The 20,519-nt window shown below is 44.7% G+C and overlaps 1 long non-coding RNA gene across 3 annotated transcripts in view; it reads left to right on the top strand.

Annotated features, from left to right (window-relative positions):
- LOC109307169 overlaps positions 1–19,849 on the top strand; it is a 393,364-nt gene extending 373,515 nt beyond the window's left edge. For all 3 annotated transcript variants that reach the window (XR_002100183.1, XR_002100186.1, XR_002100187.1), the window contains one exon: positions 19,337–19,849. This is a non-coding gene — a long non-coding RNA (uncharacterized LOC109307169). The remainder of the gene's footprint in view (positions 1–19,336) is intronic.
- The last annotated feature ends 670 nt before the right edge of the window (positions 19,850–20,519 follow it).

Here is a 20,519-nt window from a genome sequence, read left to right as displayed (position 1 = left end):
AATGACTCCAAGATCCCTTTCTGCCTCCGTGCTCTCAAGAAGGGAGTTTCCCATTTTATAAGTGTGCTGCTGGTTTCTACTGCCCAAGGGCAGCACCCTGCACTTGTCGGTATTGAAACGCATCCTGTTTTTGTTAGCCCACCCCTGTAACCTATCCAGGTCTTGCTGCAGTCTTTCCCTCCCTACTACCGTGCCCACCTCACATCAGATTTTGGTATCATCAGCAAATTTAAACAGGTTGCTTTTCATCCCGTCGTCCAAATCACTGATAAAGATATTGAACAGCGTGGGCCCAAGGACTGAGCCCTGCTTGACTCCGCTGTCCGCTTCTCCCCAGGTCGAATATGACACGTCCACCACCACCCAACTTGTATATGACCCTGATGTTTAAGTACCTTGAAAAATCAAAGGTTGAGAGGTTTTTGCATCACAGTGTCTAGAGACTTATGTATGCAAAAGATATCTGATAGCGGGGGGATTCTGCAGGCTTGCAGACACAGACATAACAAGACCCAATGTCTGGAAGCTGAGGTTAGACAAATTCAGTTTTGAAATAAGACACAGTTTACTAGCAGTAAAGATAATTAAACATTGGAACAGCTTACCAAAAAAGGAGGTGTGAAGTCACTATTTCAGCAAGCCTTTAAAAGCAAATTAGTAATTCAGTTTCTGGGGAAAAGCCACTGTATATATTGGAGGCCTTACTAGATGATCATGGTTTTCATGGTTGCACATATTCTTCAGTTTATGCAGGTACTTAAATACCCTGAGGAATGAGGATCTGAAATGATCAGTGGAAGTGCTTAATTACTACAAGAAGAGTTCTTGTTCTGGTAAAAATAATCCACACAAGATCTCAAACAAAAGGCCATTCTTTTAGAAGATATCTTACAATTATACAGAAAACAATTACCAAATTTTGGATAGTTGGCCTAGATTCTGAGTGCCTTGTAGCAAAAATGAAGAAGTTAAATTAACAAACATCTAATAAGGTTTTACATAGATTTAGAAACATACTGCTGCCACTATGCAAACAACAACACAAAATAAAATTAGATATACAGTATTAAAATAAAACTATTGAAGTGGAATTAGGCTCAGAGGCTCAAGTAGTTATATTAGTTACCTAATATCCACAGTGCAAAGGCACCTAACAGGGCTTGCCATATATTGAAACAAGTCTTTTATGTACTATATGTGAATTAATGCAACTAGGGTGATGCATGAGACCATAATCTTACTTTGTGTACATTGGAATAGCACAAATGAGTCACATTGTTTTATATGTGTGGAAATCCTAGTAGATTATATTTCACACTTTTAAGGGTGACATTAAGACAGACAATAAATTGAGAATACTGTCCTTGGAAAAAGAACATAGAGATAAACTGCTGATGGTTGTCATTCAAATGAAGAAGCAGTTATAAGTTGCAAGCGTTACTTTGGCTATCAGAATCTAGAGCACAGTAAATGTTGATGATAGACAAAAAATATTAGTTTATGTCCATTCACTGGACTCATAGCATGGTTGCTTCATTCAGCAGAAGAGCAAGTTTTCCCTAGGAATTAGATATTTTTGTAGCTGAACCAGATGATTTGGGGGCTTGTCTCATTACCTAGGACTTGGATGAAGTTTTGGTTTCAATGTTTTTGTAAATGTAAATTTGCACAGCAGCTCACTCCAATTTTTATCAATATGACTATTACATTAGTAAATCATTTTAAATATATAAAATGTTGAATTTGTAATTGTTAAACAAATTAAATATTTTAATTGGCATTTTAATTCATTATATTTTCATTGAAATCTGTTTTTACAGTCATAAAATTGTCAGTAATAAGGGAGAGATGCAGGGGGACTGCAGTTAAGGGACTTAAGGGTTCTGCAGTTCATAAATGTGTTAGCTCTGCCAACTCTGAACACTGCAAGTAAATAGACAGCACAAGAAATTCTAACTTCCAAACAGTCTGGAAGCCAAACAAAATATTATAGGCGGTAAAGAGCCAAATCCAAACATAATTATATAGCCAGTGTTCAGGTTGTTTTGGGTTTGGAATGAAGCTGCATGCCCAGTTCTATCAGGGGATCTCTATGGTTCCAAACCCACGTATGCCTCCCATTTACTATTTCTATTCTGCACCAGCCTACTATTTTCTGCTCGACTGCTATGGAGAAGTTACTTAACAATTTATTTTTTAGTCTGTACTTATTGTCCACCAATCAGACAACAACGACATGAGAAGAATGCATCGGTCCATCTGCATTTCCATTTAAACCTTCCGGAAAAGGTTTCTATCTACAATATTAAATCCTAACAGAAAAAGGAAAATATGTTGTACTCTCTTTATGCAAAATGAATATCTCTTTTTCAGTTGTTCCATTGACCCATCCAGCAGAAGTGTTTCTAGCTAAGCTATTGTAGTTCAAAGTAGGGGACTCAAATATTTCATTAATAATTCTCATCAGTTTGTCTGTTTTCACAGAAAGAAGTTTAAATTTAGATTAGAAAATGGTTGGACATTCAGTTCACCAATATTAGAAAACTGGTGAAAAGGCAAGATGGCACTCATGGAAAGAGCAAGGCACTGAAATGAAACACAGAGCTGTGATTTTGTAAAATCAAGTAGTTTAAATTCTGATTATATTATTATATTTCAGGACAAATAAATAAAAGTATGAAAGGACCAAAAGAATCAGAAATGTGCTGGGACAGGAGCACTCTTTATCTCTGTTGTCTTTCCAGTGACACAAGCATGATAGTAAGATAATCTTTCTTTGAGGACAAATCAGAAATAAAGGCTTTCTTCTAGTCTTTATCAAATTACCCAGATTTGTAATAAAGTATCAAATCAGTCTTGAGAAATGGATTCAAACACTTTACAAGAGAAAAGCCAGAAGAAAAAAGATCAGTGTTAAGTTAATTGGCTGAGGGACATTCTGGAAAAAGAGAATGACAGTGGAAGTAATTATTTTAAAAGGTGAGATGGGCGATCATTGACTTTCTTACTAGATAGAACAGTATGCAAGTTAGGTTAAGTGATAAACAGGTAATTTAACTACAAACTGTGGTAGGTAATTTAGAGAATATTTAATATAGGTGCTGATTCCAGGCATGTGGAGGATCTCTGACAGGGCTGAAAAATTGCTAATTACTTTTCTAGCTATGGCTATTACTCAACCCATAAAATACAAACAAATACACTCATGCAGTCCTGTGTGCTTGTGTGCTTACACAGTTGCTTTTTTGGGCCTAAACAATTGGCCATTATTTGGGGACTTGCTAAATTATTTCCCATAGGGGGAGAAACTGATAATAATAATCGGGATTTTTTTTTGATGCAATACAGCTTATTCAAGAAGAGGAAGAAATAAAAGGCAAAAACTCCACCATCTAGTTTCCCTAGGCACAAGGGAGGAAAAAGGTGGAATCAGTAAGACATGATGGTTTTCCTACTCAGTTTCCAAACCTGCCTTTCCAACCAATCCTGTGCTCCAAGGAGTTCTGTCTCTGTGCTCCATCTCAGGGTTAAAATCAGGAATCTCTTCCTGTCTCTGGCTTTCTGCCTTTTATGCACACACCATTTGCTATACAATCCCCTAACCACTACATTTGCAACCAGTTACAGGGAAACTCCTCAGACCACACAATTTAACTTACTTGGGCCTCACCATGTGGCCCATTGCCTTGGGCAATAAGTTCCATTTTCTATAGCTGTCTTGTTCCATAAAGGAACTTAATCAACCCTTCCATTTAGCTTGAAAGACAAGTGGTCAGGACACCCCATCAGCTTTAACATGATCTGCTACTGATGGCAGCCACCATGTTCCAGCTAATACTGTTATAAGGGGAGAAGTTAGCACTACCTGTTATTAAGGTTGCACAACTCTTCCATTTTAAGTCTATTTTTAATTGCTTATAACTTTGCCAAACTTTAAATATTTTGGCTGAATTTTTTCATGCTGGTTTTCTGTATTAGGCTAACTTCTTTTAGGAAAAATCAGCAAAATTTACATGCAAGGAGTGCTAGAAATTTGCAGTCAACCACCTGACCTTGGACTTTTTCCATCTGTTAGAAATAAGTTAGTCTCTTTCCATTCCTTCAATGAAAGCTTCCTTAAATGATATAATAGCCTTTGGAAACACTGGGCCAGTCCCCCACTTATTGTAAATCAGCACAATGCTTTTACTGGAGAAACATGTTAATTTACATCAGATGAGGATCTGACTCACTGTGGGGATCCATATATGTTGCAGGAAATTGAACTGATTGGGGTCATTAGTTTCTCCATATGAACTATGGAACATAAAGGCCATTTTTACATGTGGTTTGGGATGCAGCACTGGGTGCTTTAATTAGTGAGCTGTGCTAATTAAAGCACCCACGTGCCACATGTATCAACATCCCTGTGCATCCCTGCACTAAAAAAATGATGGTGGGGTGCTTTGAACTAAGAATCATCAAATGTGCTTTATTTCAAAGCACCCTGCTGCCATTTTTTCAACACAGAGGTGTGCAGGGAAGCTGATACATGTGACATGGAAGGCTTCTGGAGCATATCAATTTCTGTGCTCCAGTAGACTTGACAGACCAGGCACCATGCACGTCTGTAGGAGCCCAGAATGTTTTATTTTTCTAAGTCAGTCATAGACCACAACTTTGTACATAGCACTGTATTATGCAAGGGATAGCTATATGTGTACTTTTATGTATGTCTGAAATGTAAATAGTTTCAAGGGTTTTGTAGTTTTGTAGTTTTCTGCTTTTATTTTTATGTTTACTAAAACAAATATAAACTACTGACATGACTACATCAGGAGAAATAAGAAAAGAGAACCTTACTACAAGATGGGCCTAGTTTCAGGTGTAATTTCTATAAAACATCTGTTCTTGTCTTGACACCTTGTTAACTTTTTCAGGATGTTTATGAAATAAAATGGGCTGTATACTTACCCACTGAAGTATTTCTTTATTGTTATGTTAAAAACAAAATAGATTAGCTTTGGAATCATCTTGGTAGAGGTTTGTGGTCAGCCTCTGTATGCAGCGTGCAAGGAAGAAGACGTAATATGATTATTCAAATTTGTGAGTAACTTGAGATCTACTCACTGTACCACCCACAGTAAATTCTGGGTCTCTGTATTCCAGAGCATGCTGGCTTCATGGAGTCTATGGAGTCAAGGCATCAAACACAACCCTGCAGAAGGGTCAGAAGTGAATAGAAACAGTCCACTTCAGTTAATTTGGAATAATGCATTAATGTCCCTGGATGTTTCTTAATATAGGATTAATGCCCCTGAGCAGAGTCACCTCTGACTATCTCTTCAGGCCCTAGAGCTCTGAATTAAAGAGTACCTTGAAAACTACACTTGGGCAGAGAATAGCTGGATGTCAGTTACTCATGAAATCCATCCCAAAAACTAAATCTGGACTAGTTCTCTAGTTTTTTTTAGACCTTTGACAAAAATAAATGGATAAAATAGTCTAGATGATAAGCAATACAGAAAAGGATGTTAGGTTGAATGCAGAAATGGGATCACTGTAGATAGCAAAAGAGCTTACAGGTTTATTGCCAGTATTGCAAGCAAATGCTGACACAAACAAGGCAGTTTCCTGGGAGAAAGAGGAGGAAGGGGAAATGGAAGAGAATCCAGGTACCAGATTCTGGCCCGGGAAGGTCAGTGAGCCAGGGCTGCCTGTGTGCTGAGTATTTGTTTGGTGGGCTGTGTGTTTGGGTATATGCTCTCAGCAGCTGGGAGTGCCACTAGGTGGGTTACTGCTGTTTGTGTCTGACATAAGCCCTAACAAAGAGGTGGAGATAGTCCAGGCCCAGCAGTATATAAAGGTAAATTCCCCAAGTGACCAGGGAGTGAACAACCAGTGGCAGTCTCCCCATGCAGTTTTAGGTTTCTTTGGAGGTAGGAGGAAAAGGAGGAGTAGGAGAAGAGGAAGGGGAAGAAGAAGAATAAGGAGAAAAGGAGACCTATCAACCTTAATAATGCTAAAACCATCACAGTTATGGAATGCTTTAAAATGTTATTTCTGACCCAGGTGGTTCGAGTTTGTGAAAGAAATTTTAAAAAGAATCTCACAAAAACCAATCAAGCCTTATATACTTCACAACATTCAAAACAGAATAATTTATCCATGTTTTGTACATTATTTAGTGTCCACCTCAATTTGATAAAGTCAAGATCCCCTTATTTCTGGAAGCATTTAAAAATGCTTTGTTTTTTCCTTAAACTTTTCTCTAAGATTGTCAGAATATGGTTAAAAATATTTGAAGTGCAAACTTTTTCAGCTGAGTCATTTCCTGTCTTGCTCAGTGTGTACATTGCCATGGTTAAGTAATTTGTCAGCTCTAATGTGCTTCCTTTGTCAGAAAAGGTGTTTATGCTCTGGTTGGTAATTACTGGCCAATGGACACCTATTTTTCCAAATGTGTATGTACCCAATATTAGTAATCCTTCACCATAGGATGATTCTGTATTCTCATTTTCATTTTGTCATAAGAAGAATAATAGTGAATTTAAAGCATAAGCAGATTTAAAAATTTAGAGCAACTAAGCAATAATTACTGATTACTGACTGCAATGAAGTGGTCAATGACTAAATCAGTATGATAATATGAATTAGGTATGAACAGGGCTTTGGGTAATTGATATCAGGTGAATGGGAAAGTTCCCAGGATGATGTCAGTGCTAGAAAAAGAGGTGATTAGTAGAGTGTAAATGCTGGTGTGATTTGCTGATCTAGAAGCTATGATGAAGGCAGAGAAATTTTAAATGCTTGTGGGATGGAGCCTACTGTAAATAATTCAGGCTGTGCTGTTCCCAGCTTGGACAAAAGAAGATGTGGAGTCTGGGTACAGTTATTTGGAGAGGTTAGGCAGAGGTTAGATTGAGTTCAAAATGGCCACTGAGTTTAATGTAAATTAACATGGGGGCAAGCAGTCTTGGAGGGGGATTGGTGGGCCTATGGGGGGATTGAGGGGGGAGGCAGGGTCCAAAGAGGAGTTTGGAGGAATGGGGTGGGGAGCAAGTGGGATCCTTGGGAGGGATCCAGGGTAGGTGGCATCCACGGGGGAATCAGGAGGGCTAGCAGGGTTTGTGTGGGGAGGCTTTGGGAGGACAGGTGGTGTCTGCAGGAGGGATTGTGCAGACTGGGAACACATGCAGCATCTGGAGGCATGCAGATGGGGGGCTAGCGGGATCCATGGTGCATATGGGAAGTAAGCAGGATACACAGGAAGGATTCAGGGGGAGGTGGGGTCTGTGGGAGGGATCAGGAAGCCTCCATGAGGAGGGGGCTAGCAGGGTCTGGGAGATAATTGGGTACATTTGGGGTCTTTGGGGTGGTTGCTTGGGTCTGAGATGGTTTGGCAGGATTGGGGGGGCTCACAGGGTCTGCAGCAGTCCTTGGGGATATGGAGGCTCTTTCCGCCATTCCTTGGGACTTGAGGTTATTTTTAGCTCACATCCAGCGTTCCCTCTAAGCTGCATGGTGTGCACGACCAAACAGGCATGATGATGCTGTACTAGCAGGCGTGTCTGCACAGCCACACATGCCACGCAATGTAGAGGGAATGCTGCCCCCATTCCTCCCCCCCTTCCCCAATTGGCACCTGTTTCCTTAACAGAAGTCCAAAGGAGGAACTGTGCTATGAAGAACAAGTGGTTAAATTCCCTTAGCCTTGTCTTTGCACATCCCACTGATATCCATGATATGCGTGGTTTCTTTAGTGCCACCAAAGCTGTATATGATCTGAGCACTCAGGGACTAAACCTCTTTAGACCTAAGGATGGTAAGATGCCTGATCAAGGAAAGGGGAGCTATCAATGCCCATTGGAAGGAGCATTTTGAAGACTGTCTTAATTGAGACACTATTGTTGATGAGAGTGTTCTCAACTCCATCCCACAACACCCAATCAGAGATGATCTCAGAATGCCTCTAATCCTTGAGGAGGTGAAGAAAGCCATCAAGCAGATGAAGAATGACAAGGTATCTGGATCATATGGAATCTCCATGGAAATCTTCAAGTGGGGGGAGAGGACCTCACATCATAGCTTTGTACCCTCATCTTAAGGATGTGGACTGGTGAGGAAATCCTAGATGCCCTCCATGATTGTGACAATCTTCAAGAAAGGAGACAGATCTGACTGGGGAAACTACAGAGGGATCACCTTGCTGTCTATGACAGGAAAGATCACTGTGAGAACTTTCCTGAACCATCTCCTTCCTCTTGATGGAGAGCTCTTGGAATCTCATGGTAGCTGTAGGGCATCAAGAGGCACAACTGACATGATCTTCACAGCTCACCAGTTCCTGGAGAAATGCTGGAAACAAAATAAGCCTCTCTACATGGCTTCTTTGACCTCACAAAAGCTTTCAACTCTGTCAACTGAGAAGTGTTGTGGAGGATCCTTCTGAAGTAAAGATACGTATTGAAATTTGTCACCATTCTCTGCCTGCTCCATGATGGTATGTGAACAGTGGTTCTCAGTAATGGATTTATCATGGAGCCTTTTGAGGTTAAAATGGGAGTTAAGCAAGACTGTGTCATCACTCCAATTCTCTTTTCAATATTCCTTACAACAATGCTACATCTGACCACCAACAAGCTTCCAACCAGAGTCAAGTTAAACTACTGAATGGGTGATAAACTGTTTAATCTCAACCAATTCCGAGCCAAAACCAAGACCATCTCAAGTTCAGCCATTGAGCTCCAGTATGCTGATGCCATACTGTATGCTCACTCAGAAGCAGACCTTCTGATTCAGGCAATCATCAACATCTTTACCAGGGCATACAAGAAGATGGGACTGATGCTTAGCATTCAGAAGACTAAGATCCTCCACCATCAAGCTCCTACTGAACAGTCCCCAGCTCCAGTAATTCAGATTCACAGTGAGACTCTGGAGAACATTAAGTATTTCCTGTGCCTTGGGAGCCACCTATCACAGAAAGCTGACATTGATGAAGAAATAAAACATTGCCTCAAATGTACAAGTGCAGCCTTTGGGTGCCTAAAGAAATGGGTGTTCCAAGATTGCAACATCGGATCCAAAACCAAGTTTATGGTTTAGGAAGCAGTCATGATCCCCACCTTGCTGTACAGAGCTGAGACATGGACAACATACAGGAGATATCTAAAGTTGTTAGAGAAGTATCATCAATTCTGTTTGTGAAAGACTTTCTGAATCCAGTGGAAAGACAGATGCACCAATGTTAGCATCCTTCTGCAAGCAAACACCATGAGTATTGATTTGATGATCATCCAACATCAACTTTGTTGAATCAGCCATGTCATCCAGATGTCCAACACCAGACTCCAAAAGCAAATTTTATTCTCCCAGCTCAGCTGAGGTGTGCACTCAAGTGGAGAGCAGAGAAATGCTTCAGGGACATTCTTAAGGCCAACTTAGAAAAATGCAACATCAATGTCAACTTGTGGAAGACTATTGCCCAGGACCTCCCCAAAGGGGGGAAGAGTCTGCTACGGGGATCTCAGTGATGGAAAGATGGAAAACAACTTAACTAACAGCTGTAATCTAAGTTCATAAAACTTCACTTAAGTTTTTATGTCATTCTATGCTATTCAGAAGATCTATACCACCATTCTGAAACAGCATTCTTTTTACATAATCAATGGGAAATGAGTACCTTAAGTTCTGAGCTTGTTAATTTGAAATTGAAATGAGACAGTGATTACATGAGGCTTTTAAAACTGCAATGAGGCTTTCTCTTTATATAAACAAGTACATGAACATGAATATGGCACTATTGAGTAAATGGACAACTAAATGGCAGATGAAATACAATGTAGATCAGTGTAAAGTGATGCACATGAGCAAAATAACCCAAACAATAGCTACAGTTAGATGGGCTCTACATTAGTTGTTACTACACAGGAAAACGATTTGGGAGTCATTGTACACAGTTCACTAAAAACATCAACTCTGCTCAGCAGCCATCAAAAAGGCAAACAAAACATTAGGAATTATTAAGGGAATTGTAAACAAAACAGAAAATATCATGCCCTTTTATAAATCCCTAGTGTGTTCCCACCTTGCATATTATGCCCAGTTTTGGTCCCCATATCTCATAAAAAGGACCTAGAAGAACTAAAGAAAGTCCAGAGAAAGGCAACAAGTGGTATGGAGGAACTTCCATATAAGGAGGGACTAAGTGTGTTTACAGATTATATATTTAGAAATTGGGGAGGTTATGTTGGATAAAAAATGGCTGCCTGATCTAACACAGTGATGAGATAGGTGCCAGGAGCCTGATCTAAGGTAAGTCAGGTTGTGGGAAGGGGCAGACAAGATGGGGGGGGAGTAGAACCATGGGCATACGCAGAATTGGGGGGCTGTTGGGGTCCATCGGGGATTTGGGAGGATTGGGGACCTAATGGGGATGGGGGGGGAGGTTGGCAGGATTGGAGAGCTTCTCTGATTCCACCAACTCTCTCCTCTCAGATCCCTCCAACACCCCAGCCACTCCCAATATTGCTGACTGGCCCCCAGTACCACAACGTGCCAGTTTCACAGGTGTTCATCAGTGCTAGGACCTAACTGAAGTAAATTGGGGTGAGGGGAGGAGCAGGCAGATCAGGGGAGGGTAGCAGGATTGCAATGGGGGTTAGCAGGATTGTGCGGGGGCTAGCAGATTTATGGGGGATTGGGAAGGTCTGAAAAGGGTTTGGTAGGCCTATCTCCCACCCTTGGCCAAGGACTATTTTTAGTCCCCTGACCTACCTCCTAGCCCCACCTTCAAATGAATAACCTCTCCTGTGGACCAACCCCTACCCTCCTACCCTGCCTGCTCCTTCCCCCACCCTGACTTACTTTTTTTGGTTCCCAGCACTGGCAAATATTGGTAAAACTGGTAGCAGGGGCAGTTTGTGGGATAAGGGGATTGGTGGGCTGGCGGGGGTGGGGGAGCGGCTTGCTGGACCATGGGTGAGGGGGTTGTCTGTCTGGTCGGAAAGGGAGAGGTTTGGGGATGGGGAGGCTAGAAATAGCTCAGTGGCAGGGGGCCAGGCAGGGAAAGCACAGCCCCAGGACTGGGCCTTAGTTTGGCTTTCCCAGCCTCAGGGCTGCACTCTGAACATGTACAGCTGTTCAGTTAGATTAGTCTATCTGTGCCAAATCTAACTCAGTGTGCCTCTCAGGTGAACTAAAATTAGATTGAGCAGGCCATGTTTTGACCAATCTAATCTTCAGAGAATATCTGTACAGTTCAGCACTTAGATCCAAAGTGTAAGGTCTGCATATAGACAAACTAAGTTAGATCAGGCAGCCATTTTTTTTACCCAGTCTTACCACCCAAACATCTGCATGCATCAGTAGAGGCTAGGCCTATACACTTTAGGAAAGAGATGCTTGATGGAGGGTATGATAAGTGTTTGCAAAATACTAAATTTTGAAGAGAAAGTAAATAGAAATTTATTATTTACTGTTTCTCATAATACAAGAACTAAGAATCATAAAATGAAACTAGTAGGTAGTAAGTTTAAAACTAACAAAAAGAAGTTCTTTTTCACACAGTGTACAATTAAATGTGCAACTCCTTGCCACAAGATAATTTGGAAGCTAACAGATTCACCAGATTGGAAAAGGGACTGAGCAAATTCTTGGAGAATTAACTCAGTAACTATTAAGCATAGGAGTTAGGGGTACAGCCCTAAGTGGGGCTAGACCTTAGGTGCTGGAGGCTGCAAATGAAAGAAGAACGGTGGAAAAAAACCCTGGTCATGCCCAGTTCACTCTCCCTTTCAGCATCCACTTTCTGACACTGTGACACAGGGTACTGGTCAAGATGGTCTATGGTCTGGCACATCAACATGAGATGCTTTACTGCACAGCAAATTAGTCTGCTGTGCAGTAAAGCATCACTCTCTACATATGCATGGCAATTAGGGTGCAGTAGAATAATTTACTGTGCTGCCAGATAGTCCCATCAAATACAAGTGGTATCCTGCAGTATAGTAAATTACTGCGTTTAAGCACACATGTAGATGGTGATATCAAGATTAGTTTACTGTGGCTCAAATTGAGCTGGAATATATTCAGTCACATTAATTGCGCATGTAGTCACACCCAGTAAATGGCAGTTTTTGTTCTTAGGTTAACAGTTAACCAACTCTCTGCATAAAGTACAGTGAAGGCATACAGACACACCTATAATATATAACTGTATATACATTCAGCTATATACACAGAAGACATTTAAAATGTATTTCTATTTTGTATGGTGTCTCATATCATGGATTAGAAATGCTTATTCCTGTTACTTGTATTTTTACTTGCAGATCTGCTTCAGATAATGTGGAGTTTGTGACTTGAAGGTTGTCTACAAATAAACTAACAGAAGAGAATTGCAATACTTACCATTTGTATAGAAATTTTCTTCCATGGAATTTACAGTTTTACAAAACTAGGTAATTACCCTTGCATTAAAAAGAGATAGTTGTAGGCTCATTCTTTGAGCCCCCTTAAGTCCTTTTGAATACAAGTGGTGAGATCCTTGCTTCAGTTCAGTGGCAAGACTCTCATTGAGTTCAGTGGGCCAGAATTTAACCTAAGGTGAGCAAAGTAGTACCTGTGGAGAGTGAAAACAAACAGGTCTTCTGACTCTAGTCCTATGTGCTAAAACAATAAGAAATGTTTGTGTGCCTCTCTCTCAGGCAAAAATGCATTACTGTTATGAACTCAGCTTTCTGGATTCTGTGTCTGCTTTCAGATTAAGGTTATTTAGCTAGCAATGAGACACTGAGCAGCTGCACCAAGAGTTTAACAGACAGCCCTATCCTGTGGAGTTTATTTTTTTGTTTGCAGCATATCTTGCTGAGTAATGCACAGAGACTCACTGATGATGGGTTCTATGTAGGTCATTCTCCAGTGAGATCATTAAAACTGTCATTATCTAATTTTCCTAGAAGCAAAGAGCCTGTTCTGAAACTACATTTGATTATGTAGATTTAGCTAATAAAATATCCAGATGTAGTGGGCAATGTGGTGTGGGAAATGCAGTAAAAATCTGAAGAGAGGGCAAGAGGTGACAGTCATCTTTCTATCTACGATCCCCTTCAGCTGTCTTTTCTAGAAAAGTAGCAACGACTCCAATCAAGCTTTGTGAGGAACTTGATTTGGTAAGCTTGCTTTGAGACTGTCTGCTGGATCAAGCCCCTTGGGTCTCGTAGCTGGATGGATGTCTAGTTTGTGGATCCTGACGTAAGAGCCAAGATGCTCAGCCCTGTCAAGACTGAGGCCCTTCCAGAAGCAGAATGCCAGGCATTTGTGAAATTGGGAAAGTTTAGTGCTGAAAACTGAGACACCTGAGGATTTAGGTGCCTCCAGAGCATGGCAGAGCTGAGAGGGAGTTTTGAGGGTTGCAAGTTTGGGTGTAGGCACCCAAGTTGTTTTGTAGATCTGGGCCTGAGGCTATAATATGGAAATAGAGGGCATGTCTACAGGAGATGTGCTGTAGCATATTTTACTGTGCAGGAAGTGCATGCGTCTACATGTGCGCATGCTTACTGTGCAGTAAAAACAGCTACTTGCAAGTAAATTGACTCAAGATTAGTTACTGTGCAGTAACACATGTGTAGATGCCAACCAGGACCAAAATTGCTCCCACTCAGACCTGCCATTTGGGGCTGGCCTGAGGCTAGCCCCAGGGCTCTGGGCTGGGAGCCTCTGCTGTTCCAGGGCTGGGCTGCCTCCATAGCAGCCCCAGCTTAGGCTTTTAAAAGTCTGCAGCCATTTGGAGCCCTGGGGGACATGCAGGCAGCCTGAGGCCACTCCAGGCCCCAGGGCATTCCGCAGGCCAGCTGTGCCCTGACAGTGCTGCCTGGCACCATAGTGCTGTGTGCCTACCAGGGCCAGCTCTAGCTGCCCACAGCCTAAACCCAGAAGCCTGCCTGGAGCCTGCACATGCTGTGGGCCATTGCCTGTCTGCGCAGCTCCCAGTCCCACACCGTGTCCTGTTCTGGTCACTGCAGGCAGCTGCCTAAGTCTGGCAGCACAGGGACAGCTACATGGAGGCCCAGAGAGGCAGCACAGGAGCCCAATGATGTCATCCTTGCCTATGCCCATGCCCACCACATAGGGCCCCAACTGGTCACAGGAGGAAACTGGCAATTTTGTAGTGTTGTGAGGTGAGGCAGAGGTGCAGTGCCAGTTGCATGCCCTTTATGCAGTAACTGACAGAAATCCTTGTGCCCTGGGACCCAGGCTGCAGCCATGCTATGTACAGCGGTATGGGCAGCCTGCCCAAGCCCCTGCCCTGGCTTGGTATATGTCATGGGGGAAGGGCCCCTCAGACCTCCAGCAGCCTCTCCGGCCAAGCTCCCCAGCCACAGCCTCCATCAGCAGTTCAGGGAGCCTGGGCCAACACCTGCCCCAACAGCTCTGCAGCCTCACCCCCAGCTAAAAGGCATGGCTGGTTATGTCACCACAGGCCACCTGGGAAGGGCTCCCTGGCTGGGCACCTGCACACTGTGCCCTGTGGTCTGAGGACCCTGCATGGAGCTGCACACCATCACAACCAGCTGGGACTAAGTGGAACCACTGGCCGTGCCAGCCCCGGCCATGTAGTAAGGCCTGTATTGGGGCTAGGGCCCTCCCTGCTCCAGCCCCTGTCCCTGTCCCCCTACCCACCTTGCCTGGCTACACACCCCTGGCCCTAGGTTCCACCCCCTCACAGCATGCAGGGAGGAAGGAGATGGTACAAAACTTTATTGAGCAGTCTGTGCCCCTGCAGCTAGGCAGACGTCATGCAAATGTGCCATGGTGATCAGCAGCAATAGGGTGTAGTGGGTCAGGGACCCCTCGGTCCATCAAACAGCTCCTCATTCAGTGCCCAGGACACATGCAGCAGAGGCATGCTTGGAGCACAGCATTGGCTCAGGGATGCCTCCCTGGAGAGGCATCCTGAGGGGAGGGTTGGGGCACAGCTAGCTGCATGTGCCAGTGGTCTGGGAGTTCTGTGCTCCCTGAGCTTGGGCACAGTGGGATAAGCGGCAGCACAGGAGAGTGGCTGGCCAATGCACGGCCCTCTGTAGAAAATGTTTTAGCTCAGAAATGTTGCAAACTCTCACAAACAACTTCCTTCTAATGGCTTTGCAGGTCCTGCAGCTGCATGCACGAAAGAGTCCAGTTGGCAGCTGAGATGAGGGTTCAGGGTCGCCAGTGACCACAATTGGGGCCCTGTGGATGCACCGGTTCTGCCCAAAGCAGACCCAGGACCACATTGTCCTGGGTTGGCTGGTGATTGCATCAGAGGACCAGCTGGTGGACACATGGGTCTGGCAGGTGGAGGACATGGCTTGTGAGGACATGTCAAACCAGGCAGACTGTGAGTTCTGGGTGCAGCTCCTGACCTTGGAGCATAAGAGGGTAGAGGCTCTGTGGGAGCAGACCATGGTCCTGGATAGCACAGTGCAAGCCATTGATGATGACCGCTGGGACATGGACACCATCCTGGCCCTGACAGTCACCTTTGTGCTGACCACTGCCCTGCTCCTGCTCCTAGTTCTGCCTTCCTTCTGGCAGCTGGCCACTGCCCAGTAAGCTGCCCCCCATGGGCCTGGAAGGAAGTCCTGTACCACCTCCGCCAGCCAGAGGCCCTTGCCCTGGGCCCTGACCAAGGTCCCCCACCATCCAACCCTTGCCTAGGCCCAGGCTTGATGCTCGCCTCCACTCCAGGCAGGTGCAGATCTGGCTCTGCTGCAGGCAGCTCTGGCTCCAGGTCTTCTCAGGTTTGGGGGCTGTGTGGCGGGGGACCTGGGTCAGGGCCCAGGGTTGGGGCTTGTGGCTGGTGATGGTGGTACAGGATCTCCTCCCAGGCCCATGAGGGGGCCTGCTGCTGGGTGGTGGCCAGGAGCAAGGGCCAGGTAGGGCTATGGTAGGGGCCCAGCAGTGGGCAGCAGAACGGTGACTGACAGAGCTAGGATGGTGTCCAGCACCTGGCAGTCCTCCTGCAGGGCCTTCACTGCCTTGGCCATGAGAGCAGCATGCTGCTGCAGGGCCTTCATGCTCTCCTGCTCCAGGGCCAGGAGCTGTGCCCTGAATTCCTAGTCCACCCAGTCCCATGTGTCCTTGTGCTGTTGTCTTCCATGCGGCATCTGCAAGCTGGTCCTCCGTGGCTGTCATAAGCCAGTCCAGGATGAGGGTCTGATCCTGGGTCATCCTCCTGCAGAGCTGGAGCATCTGGAGGGCCCTGGCCATGGATGCTGGCTGCCAACTGTGGTCTCTCTCCCTCATGCAGCTGCAAGGCCTGGAGAGCCATTAGAAGGGAGTTGTTTGTGAGAGTTTACAACATTTCTGAGATAAGATGCTCTGTACCAGAGGCCTGTGCACTGCCCAGCCTTAGATCAGGGGTCATACATGCATGGGTGGCCAAGGACCATGGTAAGTCAGGCAGGTCTGGGGTTAGGTGGACACTTGCTGAGCCCCCCCATACCCACTTGCTCCCCAAGGGCCAGCAGGCCACTGGGTACTGGTTGCAGGCAGACTTGAGGGCACTTCCCAACTGACGGTTGTGCTTGGTGATAGTAACCGACTGTGCCCACAAGGCCTTTATGTAGCACTGCCATGCCAACTGGTTATGCCCATGTTCCTACATCCAGCCTGACAGCCCCTCAAATCATGGGTGTTGAAGCACCCACCCCACTTGAACTGCCTCTGCACCTCTGCCTAGCTCCACAGTGCCATGAGGTCGCCAGTCTCCTGTGACCAGCTGGGACCCCAGATGGCGGGCATGGATGTGGGCAAGGGTGACACCACTGGGGCTCCCACACTGCCTTTCCAGCCTCTCTGTTTTCACAGGCCTGGGCAGCTACCTGCAGACATGTGGCAAGGTGATGCCCTGCAGCACCTGTAGGGTCCAGGCAGACTGCTGGGGCTTGCCTGCAGCCATCTGGAGCTGGCCCCAGTGGCCAGGAGCAGCCTACAGCCTGGCCCAGGAGCTGACAGGCCTGGCAGGAGCCTGGAGCACACTGCAGGAATGGCATGACCCTTGCTGCTGTATGGCACTGTGATTCCAGGAAGCAGAGTTGGGGTGCTGGCAGGCTGGCATAGCTGACCTGTGGCTTGTTCAGGGACATCAGTGGGCAGCTCCCTGCTCTTGTACCCCAGGGGTCAAAATGCCTGCAGTCTTTTAAGGGCCTGGGGATGGGGCAGGCATAGAGCTGGCTCAGCCCTGGGGCCGGAGAGGACCCCAGCCCTGGGGTCCTGGGGCTAGCCTGAGGCTGGCCCCCAATTGGACTGAGAGCAAATTTGCTCCTGGTTGGCATCTACACACTACTGAGCAGTAACTACTCGTGAGTAAATTTGCTACTTTCATTTTTAGGTAGTAAATTTACTTGTGAGTAGCAACATTTACCGTGCAGTAAGCATGTGCATGTGTAGACATGCAAGCTTACTGTGCAGTAAAATTTCAGGAGGGAGGAGTCTCACACAGGTAATATGTAAATTATACTTTATAATACAGTTCTTGTAATTTAGTTAAAGTGCCCCCCGGGGCCATTTTGAAGCATGGGGCACTGAATACATGAGACATTGCGAGTTTGTGGGTGCTTTCGGGAGCCACTCTAACCCTTCTCCTCTCCCCCCACCCCCAGCCCAGAGCAGGTTTAAAGATGACCCAGGTTTTACAATGTGTTTACCATTCAGGAAGTTTACTATTCAGTAGGCTTGTGCAGAGCGGCTAGTATTCACTTCAGATTTGGCTGATTCGGGAGACAGTGATTTGATCTGAAACACCTTCTTGAATCGATTTGGCCAAATCTGATTCAGAGATTAGGCTGCTGCCAAATCAGCCAGATCTCCGAATCACACAAGCCCCATTCTCTGCCTGCTTTCAATGGCTACCCCTCCCGGCCCCAGCTCTTTAGAAAAAAAGCCCCCACTCACCAGGTCCTGCCCCCCCGCTATGTGGGGGGAGCTCTGCCACGAGCCCCCCATCCCCCACCCACTCTCCCAGCTCCCTTTTTTAAAGGGCGGGAAGCCAGGGCGGGTGGGGCAGTCATGGGGGAGGCTGGGAGAGTGGGTGGGGGTCATGGCAGAGCCCCCCCACAGTGTGGGGCAGTGGGGGGTACTGGGGATTGTTCCCCCCCACCTAGCAGCACCTGGTGAGTACAGGTTTTTTTAAACAACTGGGAGCTGGGGAAGGTGGGAAAGGCATGGGGAGGCTGGGACAGTAGGTGGGGGTCACGGGGTGCTCAGGAGAGCTGAGGGGCCAGGCAGGGGATGGGGTCTGGGAGGTGTCCCCCCACGGTCCCCTTCTCCAGGCCCTACTCCCCTGCCCCCTACTTACCAGCATGGAGTCCGGGTCCAGCTCCCTGCTACAGCGGGTGGGGACTGCTCAAATTGCTGAAGCTCTTTGAATCTTTTCTGAATTGATTCAGAGAGCTTCAAATTGATTCAGACCTTTTAATTAATCCCCTGATTTGATTTGGATTCAGAGATTCAGCCACAGAATCAGGCTGAATCTCTTCCGAATTGAATCAGTACCTGAAGCTTTGTACAGCCCTAGTATTCAGTTCTATTATGTTTATGAATTAATGGCAATTGCAAGTACTACAAAGCATATTCATATCTCAGTACAGGTATAAATACAGATACGGCATGAGTCCTGAGCTCTACTCTGACTTTTTGGTCTAAGGGAAAAGTGGCTAGTGGTTGGCATATATGTAAGCCCTGGCATTCAGTATCTATGTAGCTGTTATAACTTACACCAGAAACTGAACACTGTACAAGGTGAGGGCAAAAATAAGAAGTTAAAAACATCTTTTTTGTCTCTAGTGCTGTTAGTGAATCACCTGCTCTAGGTCTCATGGAACAGTTGGTTACTTACTATTTATATTATGGTAAGAATGAGTTAATATTTATATTAGGGTAGTTTCTAAAGACACTGATCAGAATAGACCAGTTGTGAAAACACAGTAAACAAATGGTCTGTGCCTCCAAGAGTTTACAGTTTCAAAAGATGCATAACCCATGAAGGGTGGCTGAGACAGTCAAATATTTACATTTTTTTAGCAATCACATTTCAGTAAGTGAAAAAGTAAGTTACTTTCATTTAAAGAGGAACAAAATATACAAATGAGAACAAATTCAACGCTTACTCTAACTCTGCTCATATGAAACTGTTTTGGAATTAAGCTGATATGAATCAGTTCTTCAGGTTTTTAATTAAAGAGAAAAGTCTCTTTTGCTGTTTTATATGCTGAAATGTAACATTTCCATGTGCCTCTTAAAATGATAGAAAATATAGCCACAGTAAAAATGCAGAAGTCTGTTAATGCTAACATTCTCTTGGTTCTTTCAGGTTTATTGAAAAATCTTTCAAAAATAAGGTCTGTATTTCCTCAAATGCTGGATATTAAACTTGGAAGAACACAGAGGCTGCTGGATCATCTACTGATAATATAGCAGGACATAAATGGGTTCAAGTTGAACTACCCAGAATAAACTTAAAGTAATAAATAAGTATTGAACCTAATCAAACAGTGGCTATGTTGGAACATTCTATTTTTACTTGGCAAGTGTTACTGTCAAGAGAAAGGCCTAGTACCCACTCATTTGAATTAGTCTTTCAGAGATTTTACAGCAAAACAATTTTCCAATTGCCTATTTTGGATTTAAACCAATCCTCTTCACTTTAGAGAATGTTACATTTTTTCCCCAGTTTCAGACCTCACACAGAGTGATTACACAAGCCAGACACATGCATTAATCGTGTTTGCCACAGTCGTCCAACTGGAGTGATTGTGTTTTGCCACTTCGTAAGTGAAGACTGCAATTCTAAATGTTAAAAAAAAAATAGACTCTTCCTAATCTATTATTAGCATCAGTTACTATATGTACTAGAGACCTGCTGTGGCAAACCTTACTTTCAGTGTTTAATTTCTGAGGCAGATTCTTTCCAGGGTTTAAGTTAGTAAATCTAGTCTGGCTACAAAACTGGACAGGTTACAATTATGCAAGATCAATGCTGGGTTTGTAAATGTCTTTCAAAGCCAACTCAACATTGACACTGATGACAGACACTTCCCCAGATGCACAGTTTGAACCAAAACGTGGGAGATTCAGCAGGAGAGAGTGAAAAAAGTCTGTCTCATGATGCATGGCTAACAGATCATCACAGCAGTGGATTTAGTAGCTTGACCCCTTGCCAAACAAGCTACTCTGCCACTCCGGTCATTTACTGTTAGTAGGCAAGGGGCATGTCTACACACTGCTTTATAGCAACATAGTGATTCACTACATTGCTGTATGGTGTGCTACATCAATGTAGCTATTACAGGGTCTACACATGATCAGCAGCTAACTTGCCATAGCGGCGTGCTCCCCTGGTACAGCGTGCCGCTACGGAGACATAATGGCAAATTCTAACTGTGCACCATGCAGATGGTGCAGTAACCACCCGTACTGGAAGTACTAAAGCATGGTGCTGTAGTAATGTTGCCATATGGAGTTGAAAGAAATTTGGTTTTAAAATTGAAACACAC

The sequence above is a fragment of the Crocodylus porosus genome, unplaced genomic scaffold, assembly GCF_001723895.1.
Source record: "Crocodylus porosus isolate Cpor-Errol unplaced genomic scaffold, CroPor_comp1, whole genome shotgun sequence".
In the NCBI taxonomy this organism is placed as follows: domain Eukaryota; kingdom Metazoa; phylum Chordata; order Crocodylia; family Crocodylidae; genus Crocodylus; species Crocodylus porosus.
Note: the sequence above shows the minus strand (reverse complement) of the source record. Positions and strands in the feature narration are given on the sequence as shown.